Source organism: Phyllobates terribilis, unplaced genomic scaffold (genome assembly GCF_046119375.1).
Source record: "Phyllobates terribilis strain yellow unplaced genomic scaffold, ASM4611937v1 Scaffold_11__3_contigs__length_659146591, whole genome shotgun sequence".
NCBI lineage: Eukaryota > Metazoa > Chordata > Amphibia > Anura > Dendrobatidae > Phyllobates > Phyllobates terribilis.
In genome coordinates this window covers 73837273-73851802 of record NW_027362771.1, presented here as the reverse complement: position 1 = coordinate 73851802, position 14530 = coordinate 73837273, and positions in this window count along the sequence as shown.

Below are 14530 nucleotides of genomic sequence, written 5' to 3'. Positions count from 1 at the left end.
ATGTTAAACAGAATTCGGAGTCAGGTGGTGGCACAAGAGGAGGTGGAGGAAGTAGAGGAGGAGGAGTTGTATGCGGAAGGGCTAACATCGGCAAGGTCCAGACGGTCGGCAGCACCAAGGCGGCAGGCATGTGAGGGTGGGGGAGATGGTTTTACCAGGGCGCATGGTAGCAGCCAAACTAGTGAGGAAGCTGCAGGAGCCCAGGAAGAAGTGGAGGACGAACTGATGGAAGACTCATCAGATGAGGGAGACCTTGATCACATTTCTGTTGTGCGAGGTTGGGGGGAGAGGACAGAGGAAGGAAGCATGATTGTTACCTCGCCACCAACACAACAGGGACTTGATGCTCCTGCATGCGCAACACACATGAGTGCCTTCTTGCTGCACTACCTGCAACATGACCCTCGAATTGTGAGAATTAGAAATAATCCTGACTACTGGGTTGCCACACTGTTAGATCCCCGGTACAAAAGTAAATTTGCAGAAATTATTCCTGCCATAGAAAGGGATGCACGCATGCAGGAGTATCAGCAGAGACTGTTGCAGAATCTTACATGTGCTTTTCCACAAAATACCAGTGGTGCACGTAGTGAATCTCACAGTTCCAACTTGCCAACCGTGGGACCGTCAAGTGTTCAGCACTCAAACCGTAACAGAACCACAGTATCTGCTGGTAACATCAATTTTGCGGAATCATTTCACCACTTTTTTAGCCCATCCTTTGCAAGGCCACAGGAGACAAGAAGTCTGACACATAGTCAACGCCTAGAGACGATGGTACAGGAGTATCTCCAAGTAAACATTGAAGCCACGACTGTGTCACTGGACCCTTGCTCTGTTTGGGCTTCCAATCTGGATAAATGGCCGGAGCTAGCCACTTACGCCTTGGAGATCTTGTCATGCCCCGCAGCCAGCGTTCTGCCTGAACGTGTGTTCAGCGCTGCTGGTGGTGTGCTGACAGATAAGCGCACGCGGCTCTCCACTGATAATGTAGACAGACTCACGTTCATAAAGATGAACAAATCATGGATCCGAAACGACTTTTCTACCCCTGTGTCATCCTGGGGAGAGTAAAAGCTTGATGATTGGTTAAAATCACCCTACCAACCGTTTTAAGCTTTCAAATTACTAATCATGTTTATCTGTATCTTGACTGGAAAATAATTTGGGCTTTGTAGCAGTGTGCAGCACTGATCCTATTAGGCCATCTATAATAAGCTCCACCAGATTTAAAATTAAAAATAATTTTTAGCTGCATCTAGCCCGGAAAATAATTTTGGGGCTCCGAGATGCGCAAGACACATAAGTGCCTTCTTGCTGCACTACCTGCAGCATGACCCTCATATTGTCAGAATTCGAAGTAATCATGACTACTGGGTTGCCACACTCTTAGATCCCCCAAACTTTTCGATCAACCTTTTCATTTTAATAAAGACCAAAAAAATGGTCATTTTTGAAATTATAAGCATTAGCAGGTTGTTAGAAACTGAAATCAAACAGTTTTCAACTCAAAACTTTATTGTAGGTGATGTTACATTTTCACATAGGACCCCTTGTTCGAAAGGAGCTTCTGAACTCTCTCGTCCATTGAATTTGTCAGGTTTTGGATGGTTTCTGCTTCAATTGTTTTGCATGAGGACAGAATACCCTCCCAGAGCTGTTGCTTAGATGTGAACTGCCTCCCGCCATCATAGACACTCCTTTTAATGATGCTCCAAAGGTTCTGAATGGGGTACAGGTCAGGGGAGCATGGGGGTCACACCATAAGTTTGTCCCCTTTTATGCCCATATCAGCCAGAGATGCAGATGTTTTATGTGCAGCATGAGATGGTGCATTATCATGCAGAAAAATGATCTTGCTGTGAAATACACGGTTCTTCTTCTTGAACCATGGCAGGAAGTGCTGTTTGAGAAAATCCACATACATTATGGAGTTCATCTTTAGCGCCTTCAGGGATCCTAAAGGGGCCGACAATCTCTCTCCCCATGATTCCAGCCCAAAACATTACTCCACCTCCTCCTTGTTGGCGCTGTAGCCGTGTTTGCGTGGGGTGTCCATCAACCAGCCATCCTCCACTCCATCCATCTGGACCATCGAGCGCTGCACGGCACTCATCCGTGAACAAAACAGTTTTGAAATCAGTCTTCATGTAATGTTTGGCCCACTGGAGCCGTTTCTGCTTGTGTGAAGTGGATAGAGGAGGTCGACAGGATGGCGTATGCACAGCTGCAAACCTCTGAAGGACCCTGCATCTTGTTGTTCGGGGGACGTTGGAGGCACAAGCAGCTTCAAAAACTTGTCTGCTGCTATGACAAGGCTTTCTTGCCGCTGCTCTTTTAACCTGACGTAATTGCCTGTAGGAAAGAGTCCTCAATTTGCCCTTATCAGCACGCACACGTGTGTACTGTGAATCAGCTACATACTTCTTGATTGCCAAGACACTTCATCCTGATCATCGCACAATGTTGATTGTAGTCATGCCTTGACCTAAACACTCCACAATTTGTTGCTTCTCAGCAGCCGACACATCCTTTTTCTTTCCCATTTTGGCAGAAAATGTAGGCTGCTTAATAATGTGAGAGAGCCTTCTTAAGTAGTCTTGCCTTTCATTGGACACACCTGCCAAACTAATTAGCACAGGTGTCTGCAATTGCTTACAGTGATATAAAGAGCCCTGACACACATCACCATCAATGAGTTTAACTGACAAACAAACAAATTCTTCCCTTATCACTCCTAAACACTTTTTGCATAATAATTTGGAACGCAGTGTACATGTGCTTTTCCACAAAACACCAGTGGTTCACGTAGTGAATCTTACAGTTCTAACTTGCCAACCGTGGTCTGTATGGAATTGTTCAATAAAGGGCCCAAAATTAAGATAACATAGATGGGAGAGGTCTCTATGAATAGGAATTCCTAAGTATTTGATACCCTGTGAGGGCCAGGCAAAGGGAAAGTTGGACTGGATGGAATCCTATATGGATTTGGGGAGGGAGACATCGAGGGCCTCAGACTTCGCTGCATTGATTTTAAAATTTTACCATGTAACAAAGTGATCTATTTCAGCCATAACAGCAGGGATGGATATATGTGATTGAGTGATATATACTAGGACATCATCAGCAAATAGAGAGCACTTGTACTCGGTGCCTCCCACCTCAATCCACCTAATATTGGGGTTATGGCGAATTGATGAGAGCAGGTGCTCCGTCACTAGGATGTATAAGAGAGGGGACAGAGGACATCCCTGCCTTGTCCCATTGGTGATTGTGAAAGGTGATGAAAATGTTCTGACGCACCCCCTGGGCCTTGGGACACCCGGAGCCGGACCCTTTTTGGTGGATGCTGGTGGTTGTAGTCTTCGTGGCGGCGACCCGGTTCCGTGGCTCAGGGCGGTCAAACCAGTGGCGGAACTATTTATGTGGTTTTGATGTTTAAATGTCCGACTATGCCACCCGTGGATTGCGGTCAGAGTGAACCGCCGCTACAGGGCAGACCGCTGAGGCTGGTGTTGTGGGTGCAGCAGAGCGTAGCATAACTCCCCACGGGAGGAGTATAGCCTCAGGGCAGTGTATGCGGAGGATGGGGGTGATGGTGCAGGGCAGCAGCAGTAACGACACGGAGTCAGTGATGCAGTCCAGGGCCTTTACTCACAGTTCTTATTATCCAGACCACGTCTGCAGGTAACAGCTGCCCACGTCGTACTGTGCTCACCAGGTGAGGGGCTCAGACAACTCCCAGATAACTTTGGAGCACTTCACAGGACCCCCTTTGTGTGTCCTTTGTCTGGCCTTTCTTACCAACACTTCTGTCCGGCTGCCTCGGGCCTCCTCTTGGTAAACTTGGCGCCAGTTTCCCTGACCCTATGTGGTGCCTTCCTAGCGGGTGTAGCGAGGGGCTGCGCCACATAAAATGTCAGAGCCTCCGGTTTCTAGCTGAGGGTCGTTTCCTGCCTCCACTAGTTCGGGGACCGGTCTCCCCCTTTGGCCTGACCCCTCCACGCAGGTGGATTCGGGCGTGCGGTGGCGACTCGCCCGTCCGCACCCCTGGGATCCCTTCATTCCTCGTTCCTGGAGCCTTCTCCGCTCCTCTTCCTTCCTTCTCCCTCTTCCAGGCCTGGGCCTCTGTTACTAGGCCCGCCTCCGGAGCAGAGCTCATGCAGAGCCCCTGCTCCCTGCCACTTCTGCTCAGACTTCTCTGCACTGAACTAAGATGGTGCCCACCTTTTATACTCCCTTCTCAATGCACCCAGGAACTGCTTCCTCCCTGCTCCTGCACTACAGGGTTCCCCTTTCTCAGTGTTCCCTCCACCCACTCCAGCCAGGGACAGGGACTGTCGTGCCCATCTCAGGGGCATATTGGTCGCCCTGCCCCACGGCAATGTGGTGTAATGCATGCAGGTGTCGGGTCCTGATCCACACTCCATCCTTACCTGAGAGTGAGATATCACACCTCTGGGTGAGGTGCAATACGTCTGTAGCAACTGAGCCCTCAGGGTGCTACAGTTTCATTTATCTTCAGCCTAGGTGACGTATTGCGATACAGGGCCGTGATTTTGGCTATAAAAGGGTCCCCTAGACCCCTACCCCAAGCTTTTTAAGAGAATCATATATGGCGTGCCAGGAGACTCTATGGAATGCTTTCTCAGCATCCAACGAGAGTATCTAATTACAAATTTTTAACTGCATCTAGCCCAGGAAATACTTTGTGCCTAGTAGCAGTGTCTGCTAGTCAGCGGATTATCCCGGCTGTTAAGCAAGCTACACCACCTGTAGTTTAGACACTTAATTTTTTCAAAGGAAATGCTTCGGGACCATGGGATACTTAGTGAAGAGCATCAGGAGGCACCCCAAGGCATAGGGGCTGGGACTGGCAGTAGGATGCCTTGCGGTGGACAGCCGAGCTCGATCCTTATAAAAGCTTTTTAACTGCAGCAGCTTTAGTGGACGCTACTGGAGCTGGAATTACCGCGGCTGCTGGCATGAGACTTGCCCTCCAATAGATCCTTGTAAATGGATTTAAAGTGTATTCATTCAAATTAGAGAGACAATTTAAATTAAAAAGCTTAGAGCTGCCTCCACCACAGGGGGGCTCGCTCGACCCACCAGCGGACAGGCAACAGTATTGGGAGAGGGGGGCTGGCCGTCAGGGTTCACCGCGGCTCTGGCACAAACCCGGCGACACGGAGGTGGCACGGGCAGGAGCGGACTGGCCGTGTCGGCTTCTCACTTTTTGGATTTTAGAAGGGCATGACATGCCTATATCTGTGTCTCCCCCTCCTTTTACTCCTCCACCTCTTTTATTTTCGCATGACTATATGTACTTGTCACTTTTCCATGTGTTAGTTATGTCTTCTGAGCAGTTTGTCAGCTTTTGGACACCTTTGAAGGTGTTTTCTATGTGTTTCTATGTGTTTTTGTTTGCCTGCCATTGGTTTTAACGGTGTTCGAAGGTGTTCGACGAACAGTTCGACGAACAGTTCGGCGAACACACGGGTGTTCGACGAACTGAACCGAACTCGAACACTACGGGGGTGGCTCAACACTAGTTGTAACGGGCGTATTGCAGCTTTGGATAGGGGAGAATTGCCTGTTCCTATTCAGGATTTTTGGAGAGTTTTTTCTGAGAAGGAATCGCAGGTTTTGCCTCCCCATAGAGACTATGATTGTTCTATTGAATTTGTCCCTGGAGCGACTCTTCCTAAAAGTCGTTTATTTAACCTTACTATTCCTGAGAGAAAGGCTTTGGAGGAATACATACAGACAAGTTTGGCCGCCGGTCACATTAGGCCCTCTAAGTCTCCTGTGGCGGTTGGATTTTTTTTTGTAAAAAAAAAGGACGGCGGTTTACGTCCTTGTTTAGATTTTCGTGAGATTAACAAAATTACTGTACGCAATCCTTACCCACTGCCATTGATTCCTGATCTGTTTAACCAGTTAATGGGGGCCAAGTGGTTCTCTAAAATCGACCTTAAGGGGGCATACAATCTGTTGCGCATGAAGGAGGGTGACGAATGGAAGACTGCTTTTAACACTCCTGTGGGTCATTTTGAGAATCTGGTTATGCCTTTTGGTCTTACTAATGCTCCTGCATTTTTTCAGAATCTTATTAATGACATCCTTAGACCTTTGATCGGCAAAAATGTGGTTGTGTATTTGGATGACATTTTGATTTATTCGCCGGATCTGGAGTCTCATTGGCGGAGCGTACGTGAGGTATTACAGTTATTAATGGACAATTCGCTTTTTGCTAAGCTGGAGAAATGTGAGTTCGCTGTACAGAGAATTAGTTTTTTGGGCTACATTATCTCCAGAGAAGGTTTTGAGATGGACCCGGTTAAAGTTCAAGCTGTACAGGAATGGCCTAGGCCTATTGGTTTGAAATCGATACAGAGGTTTTTGAGTTTCGCCAATTATTACAGAAAATTCATAAAAAAAATTTCTAGTATTGTCAAACCTCTGACCGATCTCACCAGGAAGGGTGCTGATGCGGTTCAGTGGTCTTCTGAGGCCATTGAAGCTTTTGTGTATCTCAAGGAGAGATTCACCTCTGCTCCCATCCTTATGCAGCCTGATGTGACTAAGCCGTTTTTGGTTGAGGTTGATGCTTCCTCTGTGGGGGTTGGCGCAGTATTGTCTCAGGATAACGGGGATGGATTACATCCCTGTGCCTTTTTTTCAAAAAAATTTTCAGAGACTGAACTGAATTACGATATTGGTAATCGGGAATTATTGGCTATTAAACTCGCATTTGAACACTGGCGCCACTTCTTGGAAGGTGCGGAATTTCCCGTTCAGGTTCTTACGGATCATAAAAATCTGATATATCTTGATGCTGCCAAGCGCCTGAATGCCCGTCAGGCTAGGTGGGCACTGTTTTTCTCGCGGTTTAATTTCTCCGTTACTTACATCCCTGGTACTAAGAATGTTAAGGCGGATGCCTTGTCTCGCAGTTTTTCTCCCATAGTCGGTGCTGAGAAAGAGGAGAACATTTTACAAGAAGGTGTTGTGATAGCTGCTTTGGACTCCGTTTTGGAAGATGAGATTCTTAAAGCACAGGAGAATGCCCCATCTAACACTCCTCATGGGAGGTTGTTTGTGCCTGGGACCTTTAGGAGAGATTTGTTTGTTGAGTGTCATGAATCTCGGTTGGCAGGTCATCCCGGAATCTCTGAGACCAAGAGACTGGTGGGTCGCAGTTTTTGGTGGCCTGGATGGCAGAAGGAAGTCATTAAGTGGGTGCGCCAATGTACTATATGTGCTAGATCTAAGTCCTCACATACTCCTGCTGCGGGGTTGCTTTGTCCTTTGGAGGTTCCCAGTGCTCCTTGGACACATTTGGCTATGGACTTTATAACTGACCTTCCCCCCTCTGAGGGTTTTACTGTCATCTGGGTGGTCGTGGACCGTTTTAGCAAGATGTGTCACTTGGTTCCCTTCGTCAAACTGCCCTGCGCTAAACCTCTCGCTAAGGCCTTTGTCAAGGAAATTGTCAGACTTCATGGCGTTCCTACTGACATTGTTTCTGATAGAGGTCCTCAGTTCGTGGCTCGTTTTTGGCGTGCCTTTTGTGACAGGTTGGGAGTTCATTTGTCGTTCTCGTCAGGATATCATCCTGAATCTAATGGCCAGACCGAAAGGAAAAACCAGGATGTTGAGCAGTTCTTGCGTTGTTTTGTGGCAGACAATCAAGAGGGGTGGTCTGAGTTTCTGCCACTTGCTGAATTTGCTCTGAACAATCATACATCTTCTTCTGCTGGTTGTTCGCCTTTTTTTTGTTGTTCTGGGAGACATCCGTCGTTTGGGTCGTTCTCCAAGTTGGGATCTGCCGTGCCTGAGGAGGAGAATTTTTCCGGTGATTTGGAGAGAGTTTGGACGGATGTGCATGGTAATCTTCAGGAGGCCAACAGAAAATCTAAAGACTACTTTGATAGGAAACGACAGGAGGTTTTGTTCGCTGTTGGTGACATGGTTTGGTTGTCCTCTAGGAATCTGCGGTTGAGGATTCCTTCTAAGAAATTGGGTCCCAAGTTTGTAGGGCCCTTTAAGGTGCTTCAGGTTGTCAACCAATCTGCTGTTAGGTTGGAGGTTCCTACCTCCTGGAGAATTAATCCGGTATTTCATGTCTCTCTGTTGAAAAAAGCTGTTGTATCGGATTGTGACGCCTCTGCCTCTGTTCCTCCGGTGGTGGAGGACGGGGAATATGAAATTTCTCGCATACTTAACTCTAGACAGTATAGAGGTAGTTTGCAGTATCTTGTGGCCTGGAAAGGTTTCGGACCCGAGGATAACTCTTGGGTGAGGTCGGATGATGTTTCCGCGTCCAGACTTATCAGAGCGTTTCACAGGAGATTTCCTGATAAGCCTGGTCCTAGGGGATCCGGAGGATCCTCTTAGAAGGGGGAGTACTGTTAGAACCTTGTTCTTAGGTTTTTTCCTTTGCTGGTCACATGACCTTGTTGGCCTATTTAATCCTGCTCCGCCCTTCTGGCTTTGCTGGACTTCATTGTTTAACTACTTTCTAACTAGCCTGTGCTCAGTATCTAACTCTGTTAGTTTGCTTGGTCTACGGACCTCTATGTTCTATATATTTTGTTTGTTCGTCTGTCTGCTACTATTTCTGTTAGGAGGTGTCCCATTTTCCTCCCAGTCCTTAGTACTTGTAGGGATTCCTTCCCAACATCTATAGGTCTCCGTACAGACTAGCTTAGGACTTTAGCAGGTCTGATCGCAGGATCAGGTCCCCTGTTACATCGTAGGGATTAAGCTGAGTTCTATCGTAGGGACAGATCTCCTCTCTTTCCTTAGCTCTGGTAGCAGAACATAACAGGTACGGAGCTACCATTCCTGATAACTGGGTAGCCCTAATGAGTTTTGTGTCTGTGGAGACACGGGGGTCTCCCGTGGCATAATACTACTCACACAACACAGAGTGAGGGTAAAAAAGTGTGGCAATACTTTATTGAATCACCAAACATACAATATACATATAGAACAGTCCCAGCAAATACCCATGATTTATTTATTTATTTATTTTACTCATTTATATAGCGCCATTAATTCCACAGCGCTTTACAGACATTATGGGCACTGTCCACACTGGGGCTCACAATCTAAATTCCCAATCAGAATGTCTTTGGAATGTGGGAGTAAACCGTAGAACCCAGAGGAAACCCATGCAAACACAAGGAGAACATACAAACTGCTTGCAGATGTTGTCCTTGGTGGGATTTGAAGCCAGGACCCCAGCACTGCAAGGCAGCAGTGCTAACCACTGAGCCACCGTGGTGAAAAATTACACAGTCTCACCCTTCCGCTGACCCACCGGGAATAGAACAGCTGCAACTTCGAAGCTTCCAGGGCCAACTACCACAACCAGTGGCCCCTCTGCTTTTGGCGGGACCCAACACAGAGGAGTTTGCGGCAATTTTGGGAAGCTGACAGTCTATTGAGGTGCGTGGCCAGGAGACCGAGAGTCCCAACCTGACTTCTCCGAACATATCCATGGAACCAGGTGACCGGTGGGTCCCAACCTGGCTTTCTCCAAACTTATCCATGGGTTCCAGGCAACCAGTAGGTCCCAACCTGGCTAACTCAAACACCTCCATGGGTTCCTCATTGTCCCAACCTGTCCCCCAAATGTATCCAAGGGTTCTGTGATAGTCAATGGAACAGATCTGTATCTTTCCAGCCAGGGCCGTGTTCCCTTAGGCTGGCATCCTGTAGAATCCAAATCTGTGTCCCTCTGGATGGAGCCATGCTACCAAGCTGCTGTTCTGAGGAGTTACTCTGCCTCTCAGAGTCTCTCTTGGCTGTCATTTTGTAAAGGTGTTTCTCATTATTCATTGGGCAGGGAGGTGGCTGGGGCTTATGTCTCATTGTTTGAACATTTAATCAATTTGATTAGTTTGGCTTCCATTACTCTACAGATCAACAAGTTAGCTGGCCTGGTTCAATATGTAATTAACATATTAGCAAACAGCTAATATGACACTGTGCAAAGATAAGAGTACAATAAACTTTAGGAGCTGACATAAGATTTAAATAACAGCTATTCATCAATTAACAAATATCAACTCAACCCATAAGAGAAGTCAACATTCAGACTTTTGACAAAAGTCCATGTTTCTTGTCCCACCCGAAGAAATAAACACATAAATTCAAAAGTCAACATAAAAATAATAGTGTATTTCTCCTGGACTACTGAATTTAGACGTCTGGATAATTAAGATTAAAAGCTGTGTTGTCACATTGTCCCACCAGACAATTTTCAAAAGTGTCTTGAAAAGGCTAAGTGGGGTGTTAAAATGTGGCAGAATATTATTGGTGTGGCGCAAACTTCTTTTCTAAAGTAAAGCAACCAAGAGTTTACTTAAGTAAAAGTGTCCAACTACCACAATGGGCCAAATCCATCACACACCATGATTGTCTTATCTAAGCTTATACTGTATACATTTTGCACAGGAATATTTGCCCCATTGCAGGGGCAATTTATTTTTTGTAAATTTAAATTGTTAGGTGCTACTTAAAGTCCCATGCCAGTATTTTCTCATGGAATTTTTATTTTATTTTTTTTCCTGTTTCATCATGTTGTGAATTCATGCTGGGTAAGTCATTGGCTATGAAAGTTACACAACATTTAATTAAAGTACTGTATTTATGTCTGAAACATTCAGCCAATATGTCTAAGGAATGCCATTAAAGCACTGTTCATGTACTTTCCTAAAATTGCTGTCTGCAGCCTTGACTGCTTGACCTATTACCAGGAGTTTTCATTTTTTTATTTTAGTATGACTACTATGATTCCAGAACTCTACACATTGATGATGTTAATATCATAATGATAAAAATGATAATAATGTTGTTGCTATATAAATAGGAGGTAATAAATAAAGAATAATATTAATGTTAATAATAACATGTAAACTCTGCTAGATAGTTTTCCAGTACTTGCATACACATCTTTCATAGACTACTTGATAAATTAGCTAACATGTATAGGACATTTTTTTTACTAAACAATGCAACATTATATGGATCTTGTATATGATCTGTGGATTCAGATTAGCAGACAGTATTTCCTTTATGGGAAGATGTGAAAGGCTAATAGGTAAGAAGATGATTTGGTTGGTTGGGATATGTGTTGTTCAATTTTGTTTGATATTTGTATGTTTTTATCACTGAAAAAAACATAATTAAAAATACAATGTAATATATTACATGATTGGGCATATAATGACAATTCTAATGAGCATTTAGCGCGCTGCATTGAGTCTGAACATATCACTCAGCCCTAATGCAAGCAGTAAAACTGACCTTATTCAATAGATCTAAATTGCCATGCTCTTAAAATGTTATTTCAGATTAGAAAATATAACTAGCAATTTCCAACTGCAGCATTATTATTTTCAGCGCTCCAGCTTCATTGTGATAGCATATGCAGGTCTACTAGGTCGGAGCAACATTCAAGTTGCTGCTTGAAGCAATAAACTAAAACTACTCTGTACCATTCTGAATCTATCACAAATTGTAGCATATGACTGAAAATTCTTTGGTAACAAAAGTACATAGTATTATGGGCTCACTTGATGATGTTGATTTTCTAAACAATAGATCAGGGTGGACAACACGAACCAATGGTAATGGTACAGCAGGTAAGACATTCCATATGGCAATGGCATGTATAACATCAAGGAAAAGGACATAAGGCACTCAAGTAAGCCAGGAAACACCCAAAGACACAGAGAATGGAGGGTAGACATACACAGGAACGAAATATGTATAGTAAGTCAAGGACTTGCAGCATTTTTAATGTGAACAGCTCCAGATGAGAGTTTGTTAGGGTATGTGCCCATGATGCAGATTTGAAGCAGAAATTTCCTAAGCATTTCTGCATCTCCTTGGCAGAAAAAAAACACATGCGGATTTTACATGCGTTTTTTTCAGAGTTTTTTCAGCATTTTTACATGTGTTTATGCACGCGTTTTTTTCAAGCGTTTTTCCAAGAGATTTTGAGCATCACTTGGAAAAGGGCTTGACAAGTTGGTCACACACTATAAATCCATGCAACTGGCATGAATTTATATTGTGTGACCAACTTAGAGGAAATTTCTACTATCAAATGTTGCATCCAAAGTAAAAAAAAAGAATTAAAAAGTAAAAAGGAATAAAAAAAACTTATATTCACCTCCTCGGTCTCCTCCCGGCGGCGATCCTCTCTCCTCGGCATCCCACAGTGTACTGGAAGGACCTGCAGTGACGTCATTTAGTCAGCTGATGATCACGCGACTGGAATGGAATGGAATGGAATGGAACTTAAGATGATATAGTGATGAGAACATCTCATCCCTACTCAATTAAAATTTGATGCAACTTTCTGATACATTTTTACGTGTATGTCCATAACATGCACATCCAGAGAGAGAACAGCTGAGCTGACAGCACTGTGAAAAAATAAATTGCAGATGTGTTTCTAATGAGATAAAGTTCTGCTGCACTATCTCTCCCCACACTGGCTGCACATGAAATGGAAGCTGAAGAAGTGTTAGAAATTCCAAAAAATTCCAAATAAAAATGAAAGAACCTACGTTCAGACCCATGCATTTTATATAATGTAAGCTTTTACCTTGAAGTCTGCAAGTAAAATCACAAATTGTAAGTCAAATAATAGTTAATATATGGTAGCTAATTTCAGTCTTAGTTTTAAAGTTTCTACATTTCAGTTAGACATAAGAAATCAAGTTTGTTTTCACAAGTTCAATAAACCAAAAAGGTTACCAAACCAGTTACCAGTGACCTTATATTAAGGAAACAGCTAAACTTCCATGACATTTAAGATGTATTCCAATGTTATCATTCCTATTTTACCAAGTAAGATACTAAGCTTGAAAGCAAAAGAAAATCTAATAAGGTTCAACAACTATTTTGTGTAGCAGAAGTTTGAACTTTTCGCCTGTGAAAATAGATCCATTTGTAGAACGCACCAATTTTATTAAGTAAGAAAAAGCCTTGAAATTTCCACAGTACCAACGTATGTTTGATGACAAGCAATATAGTCTTTACGATATTAGAGGAAAGAGAAGGTCTAACTAGAGTGTCCGGTTTATTTAGCAGACATGAGCAGATCATTCATCAGTGCAAGAACTTTTTACATGAACCATTCTAAACTACATTATGTTCAGTACACCACAATTTGCCACTTAGCTCATATCACTATTGTTTCATGTCATCATATAATGATCCTTCTTTCGCTGTGAGCCAAGACTCCTCTGTGAATTATTAACAGACATGAAAATTAGGCACTCTGAAATGGGAATCATCAGGTTTTTAGCAACCAAGCTGACTTGTACAGTTACACTATGATATTGTCTGCCAAGACACTCACCACAAAACAAATCACTGAGAGTGAAAACAGACTTGGTGTATGTGTTTCCAAAGACTATTAGCTAAACGGACAAAGCTTGATAAAAACAATAATAATGATGATATAACTGGATTTTCTATTTTAGAAAGATGAGGTGCACTAATGGTTCCAGGTAGGAAAGAGCTTATAGATCACAGTTGATCGCTGGTGGGTTAAACAGCAAGACATTCTGAAATCAACTTTTTATGAATTTGCCTATAAATGGGGTGCTTTGTTTTAGATGTTGATATGACCCATGGCCTGTAGCTAATCTCACTGGAGGTAGATGGCAGAGAAAAATTGATAAAAGGTTGCAATGCAGGATAGTCCGGATAGTGGATAAGCAGCCCCAATAACTCTCCAAAGAAATTCAAGCTGTCCTGCAGGCTCAGGGTGCATCAGTGTCAGCGTGAACTATCCATCAACATTTGAATGAAATTAAATGCTTTTGCAGGAGACCCAGGATGATCGCACTGCTGACACAGAGACATAAAAGCTAGACTGCAGTTTGCCAAAATGTATGTAAGCCAAAATCCTTCTGGGAAAATGTCTTGTTGACAGATGAGACCAAGATAGAGCTGTTTGGTAAAACACATCATTCTACTGTTTACCGAAAATGAAATAAGGAATGCAAAGAAAAGAACATAGTACCTACAGTCAAACTTGGTGGAGGTTCAAAGACGTTTTGGGGGGGTTGCCACTTCTGGCACTGGGTGCCTTGACTGTGTGCAAGGAATCATAAAATGTATAGACTGCCAAAGGATTTGTGATTGCAATGTAGCGCCAGAAAGCTGGGATTGCACCCTAGGTCATGGGTCTTCCAGAAGGACAATGATCCCAAAACATACGTCAAGAAGCACCCAGGAATGGAAGGAAATAAAGCACTGGAGACTTCTGAAGTGGCCAGCAATGAGTTTGGATCTAATTCCCATTAAACACCTGTGGAGAGATCTTAAAATTACTGTTGGGAAAAGGCACCCTTCAAATATAAGAGACCTGGAGCAGTTTGCAAAAGAAGAGTAGTCCAAAACTCCAGTTGAGAGGTGTAAGAAGCTTATTGATGGTTATAGGAAGTGATTGATTACAGCTATTTATTCCAAAGGGTGTGCAAACAAATATTAAGTT